Genomic DNA, 5,981 nt, shown 5'->3' on the forward strand with positions numbered 1-5,981 from the left:
TCTTTCAACGGCTATGGTTTTGCTTTTGGCAAACTATTTTGAAGGTCCGTAAAGCTGCTGATCAGCGATGGAGCCGCGTCGAGCTTGGACGAAGAGGTGATCTGTCTTTTTACCCTTTGGTGACCGCTTCGGTGGTGTCGAAGGAAAGGGACAGGCGCTGGTATTTTGCATAGGATTTTCCTATCTTTTCAGTCATGTATGGTCGGTGCTTACGTGCCTTGTAACTTGATCTTTATTCTATATAAATGAGACACGTAAAAAAAATATATAAGATGACACCACAATTGTTTGTGGCCCCTCTGTTGTCTTCTTTTGTTTGTTTACCTTCACTCTAGATCATTTTGTCTATTTAGCTCACTAGTAAATGTGCACGTCTCTACCATCAGAATCATGTGAAGTTATGCTCATAATCATGAACCTTCGTCAGCGATGCTGATAGCTAGAGTGACTAAAGTAATTGAGGTAGCACCTTTCTTGTCAGTACTCCCACCACCGCTGGTGCCAACTATCCCCGCCAACCCTGAGATGGGCCTATAGCAGCACGTAGGTGAGGTAGAGGCATTCCCATCTCTCCACTACCACTCCTACATCTATTTGCAGCTGAGTTGTGACTTTCTCCTATATAAATTCCCCAAGTCCTCTGTTACGTATGATAGTAATGTGGATGTGCTTTCTTTGTAGCCAAGGCGCAAACACCCCGATGAAAGCAAGCTTTTCATAGATCTTTCATTGACTGCTAGTATGCATATGCATGAATTTTAAATTCACGTCAATCTCCTTGCCTGCACCTTGTCAATCTCCTCTGGGTCTTGTTGACGCCTTTGAGAATTCTAGGCACTTCCCGTGGAGGAAAGCAACATTCAGGCAAGTCTCCATCCTTACATATGTACATCCATCAAGTTAAAAAAAAAGGTTTCCAACTCACCTCCACAAACAAACTCAAAGGAAAATAATGGATTTACACAGCTTTGAAGTAGGATTTTCTGGAAAAAAAAAATCAAAATAGAACACAACTTACAAAATTAAGGTAACTGGGAGATATGACAAAATTCTTGAAATTCTCATAAGATTTATACTCTGAATGACAACAGAAAAAAGAAAAGATCTGAATAACTGTAATTGGAAGGATAGAACAATATTGGCTTCAAATAGAATTAGCTAGTTGAGGCTGCAAGAAGAACATACAAAGCTAGCATGGCTCTAGAAACTAACAAAGTAGAGTACATTTTAGGCAAGCACGCCTGACCAGCTACAGAGCATTTAATCGCTGGTGCTGAAAGAGATACTCCCTCCGTTCGGAATTACTTGTCGCGAAAATGGATGTATCTAGAACTAAAATACGTCTAGATACATCCATTTCTGCGACAAGTAATTCCGAACGGAGGGAGTAGCTCTGAAACGCAGACCTGCATGTCTCCTTGCGTCCTTGGCTATCTGTGTACCTCCCCTTTGTCCGGATGGTCTTCTACTCTTCTTCATGTTGCAGGGGCCACCGCCCTCGGGGCTCACTAGCATGTCCATTAGCTGCTGCTCCTGCTACACCACATCTCTAATTAACCCGCAAAAAAAAAACAGGATAAAAAAAGCAAATGATCCAAGTTCGAGTTAGTCAAGGAGTGACCTGATTCTTATGGAACCAATCGAAAGATATGATCCCTCTTTGTAGATGCAAATAACATCTTTCAACATTGTACAATTCTTCTTCTACAAGTACTCATGAGAGTTAAAATATGCGTCCATGCACCATCCATTTGCAGCATTGTGACCACAAGTGGCACCTCCAGTAGGAAAATATATGCAGTTTTAAGAACTACATGGTATGAAAATTTTATAACATGATAAAATCAATGTTAAAAATGAACAGGCCCTATAATTAAACTGAATTTAAATGAATTTGATCAGACTATATCTAAATTTTCTTGATAATCTATTCCAAATGTGTAGAAAACGTCCTAATACCAGTACTTTTGGTAGAACAAATGAATTGAAAAAAGCATCAAGCAAGTTACACTCGTCGCCATATACTACCTTCTTCTTCCTGAACCAAAACCAAAGGTGGCACATTAGCAGGGTAAATCCCAAGCTTTCATAGAGCACTCGCACCAACTGAGGTCAGGCTCTACTAGTTTAATCAGTTTCAGTTGGTCATGATTATCGACAAACCAACTCCCTTAAAGCAAAAGAGAATGGATTACAGGTAATATGACTAATCATAATCTCACTTTTTTTTTCTTTTGGTTATCATTTACCCTATTCCATAGTGTTAGATAAATTCAGACAAAAATGTCAGATTTGGTTTTGCCCGGGACGACGCTGATTATCACGAGTGTTCATTAGGTCGGTAAACGGGGCATGCTCATACTGAAATGGATTTGTGCCTGGTTAGTTATTCATCTGCAACGAATCTATGAATTTTTCAACAATTTTTTTGATTGATACAAATGCTCCAATAACATAGATCTATTCAAGTCGAAGAAGAATAGTGATGAACACTAATGTTGTCATTATTCTAATCACAACATCCATTTGAAAGATTTGATGCTTATACAGAAAACAAATAAGTATAGCATGGTTCTTTATCAGAACCAGAATTATTCCTTCAAAAGATGATGACAATTGTCACTGACAAATAGATAGGGGCTATCAACCAATCACCAAAATTTGGTTGACTGACCGCAAAGCTAAAAGTTAACTCAATTTATAGCAGGGGGCTTTGCAGCGCCATTTTTTTATACTATCTGGTGGAAGTATGAACATATGAAGCTACAAAGCAAATAAAAATCTCAACAGTAAAACTCTCTTCGAAACAAATGATCATAGTCCTCAATGTAGTAGAAAAGCAATGGAGCAGAATTTCTTGATATGGACGGCAGGTGTACTGAATGTAGTAGCCCAGGGGAGAGCTACTTACATCAGGGAGGACCTACTACAAATAAGAATTCTTACCACCCATGGATTCCAAAGCACCTAAAATTCTGGAGTGCAGAAAACAGAAGTATTAGTTAGAAACAATGAAGTACAGAACAAATTGCAAGTTTAAAAATCAAATATATCTTCCCATGATCTCCCTTTCACCAGTCGAATCGTGTGGAATATAATGAAAAGGGAACTACTTCTATATGTTCTTTATTAACATTATTACCCGAAAATGGCCTTTGGAGCTCAGCCTCCATGGAGGTCTCCAAATTCAAATTTCAAATTTCATCACAATTCATATATTTACATTTCAGAATATTCTGAAAAAATAACAGATATACATGAAGGCATAACACACATGTGCAAATTTTCAGTATGCAACACTGATAAATTTAGGCTAATGTAAAAAATATAGGGTACTTAAGTGCTTGTACGGAAAAAAGAATAAGACATACGCAGTTTGTAGAACATGCCATGTATATTTTTATGGTAAAGAAGACACTCCACTACCATTATCATTTATCAATGTCTACATCTTCTTTTCTCTCACAAACCCAGAAGCAGCAAAGTAAGTACACTACCACCAAAGACATTTATTTATGTAAAAAGAGTTATTAGCACAAAAAATCTACTATAAACCGAACCGATCAGAACCAAGTAATTCATAACAGCAGGGGGACATCTTAAATTTTATCAAGATATCTCAATTTAGTAGCCAAGCGGGCCTTTTTCGTCTTAAAATTTCCTGAAGCATGTCGAGCTTCTTAACACTAATAATCAGTAAACAAAGCCATTTAGATTTGTCGCTAAACAAGTAAATGTAGCATGTGATACCCGCACACAAAATTTATGTACTTAGAATTTCCATCACTATCTCATACATTGTCACCATTGAATGGATCTAGATGACAGATAATCGGATCAGACTAAAATTCTAAGAATGTTCGCTCCATTATACTACCGGTGGGTTCAAGCATCAAGTGCTTTCACGGCAGTTTCTGAGCTCAACTTCCCCACACGGTTAACGCCAAAGGAACAAGTATCAAGGTGCCCACTGTTACAATTTATATGGAAAGATATACCGAGATGCAGAAAGCAAGATGCAAGCCTACGCAAGCAACCCTTTCCCAGAGTGGGTCTCTCTCCTGAGTTGAACAATTATTCACACCATCTAATTATAGTGAAAAGAGGCACCCGATGTTGTAATCGAACGCTTTATTGGGGTTCCTTGAACCCATGTCTTAGCATCTTGGTAACGAATATAGGTTCATAATATCCAGAAGACAACAATCAAGAATATATGTAGGATAACATGTTGCCACCAATCTAACCTCTATCCTCAGAGATAGTGGAGATAAATTGTAAGAGCTCAGACCTTCCCACTTTCAATGGCAGTTTTAAGATCTTCAGGAATGGGGGGAGGTGTAACCTCGGGGACAGGAGGAATTTTTCCTTCCTCAACCTGCAAAAAAATATGAACCCCAAGCTTTGATTCCCACTAACACATTCCCAAAAAAAACTTGCAAAAGACATCAGCCGTGATGTACCAGCTTCTGAAATCCTTAATCCTTTCAAGAGCTTCAAATGAAGTAGGAACAACAGCCCCAGCATCCCATAGTGAATGATTCTTAGCTTGTGTAGATTCCAACTCACCACCACTCACCGCACCCTCTTATACAAAAAAAAAAGTACATCTGCGCATACTTGTTCAGCTCACTGGAACTCGAGGAAATTTTGTTTACAACTTACAGCATGGAAAAACTGGAATCAAATTTCAACAAACGTGCACACGTCCCACTAACCCAAGCAAGAACAGGTTTCTCGACCTTTCCTTGTTTCAAGGATTCGAGGAGCGAATACTCGTCACTTCCTCCAAGCTCCCCAAGAACAACCGTCATTTTAACCTAAAGCCAACAAATGAGGTCAAACTAAATTTCCAGGACTCGATCAAACTAAAGTATCTTAACAGTTCCATGTAACTGACCTAATTAATCAAAAAGCAACACAGTTGGCATTACCTCAAACAGTTTATGTGTATCGTGATGCGGGATCAGCAGCAACAGAACATGGGCGTGTCTGGCGTGGGAGGACGATTGCTGATGTGTGGCATTCACCACCTTCTTCCTCCTCACCGGCACCTGGATCACCTGTACGACGGACCTCTCTGCCTCCATGCCCTTGCGTCGCACCTGGGAGCCCTCGCGACAGTATTGTTCCTTGTCGGTGAGCGCCCGGTCGAGCACCGAGAGCAGCGCGCTCCCCGCGCCCCCATCGGGCCAGGGGACGGTTGAGGCAACCGTCCGGAAGCGTGAGGCTGTGCCGGGGGTGCGGGAGATGAGACGGCGATGGGTGAGGCGGAGCGGGGCGAGGGAGAAGAGAGAGTTGGCGGTCGTCCTTTCCGTCATCTGCCGCGCACTTGGGAAATAAGGGAGAGATGCCTCCATCGCATGGGGAGGCGGCGGCGACGAGCGGCGACGACGACGGGTGATGGGGCCATGGGGAGAGGTCTGCGGGAGGGACTCTAGGGGAGGGAGCGGTTTTTTTGCCGAGAAAGAGGTAGAGAGAAAAAGGAAATCATCGGTTGTTAAGGATATCGTGTCACGCACTAACTGCGTTCCGCAAATCAGGGAGGGTCACGCGGATTAGAGGATGCGAGCGCGGACGATCGGCAGACCAGGGCGTCTGCTTGGCAGAACATTTAATCTGAGGCGTTGATTTGGGTGGCAGACTATTGATCTAATATGGATAGTGAATGCGTTTAAGTTGGTTTAATCCAAAGGTTCTGGTTATCCCGTGTACAGTTTGTTGTGTGATTTTAGAGAAGTTTAGGTTTGCTCTTTTAATAGTAGTAGAGAAGTAGAGATTAATGTTAGAATAAATGGCTTGCCCCATTAAGAAATTCTGAAATCTCAAATAGTGGCCCATGAATAAAATAGCAAGTGGTGGCTCTAAGTTTAGTCTCACCCCAAAAGCTGAGGAAGAGTTGGATCTTTTTATATAACTAGATGACCAGTTGCGCCAAATGGCGCAGAGATCCATTTAAAACCATGCACGCGTTGAAAATA

At 41.2% G+C, this 5,981-nt stretch overlaps 1 long non-coding RNA gene across 1 annotated transcript; it reads right to left on the reverse strand.

Annotated features, from left to right (window-relative positions):
• Nucleotides 1-1,090: 1,090 nt before the first annotated feature.
• On the reverse strand, nt 1,091-5,453 carry LOC119276557. Its single transcript, XR_005136654.1, has 4 exons — nt 4,935-5,453; nt 4,464-4,820; nt 1,622-4,378; nt 1,091-1,533 (listed from the first exon to the last, which is right to left on the reverse strand). It is a non-coding gene; the product is annotated as an uncharacterized LOC119276557 (long non-coding RNA).
• Nucleotides 5,454-5,981: the final 528 nt, after the last annotated feature.

This window comes from Triticum dicoccoides, chromosome 3B (genome assembly GCF_002162155.2).
Source record: "Triticum dicoccoides isolate Atlit2015 ecotype Zavitan chromosome 3B, WEW_v2.0, whole genome shotgun sequence".
In the NCBI taxonomy this organism is placed as follows: domain Eukaryota; kingdom Viridiplantae; phylum Streptophyta; class Magnoliopsida; order Poales; family Poaceae; genus Triticum; species Triticum dicoccoides.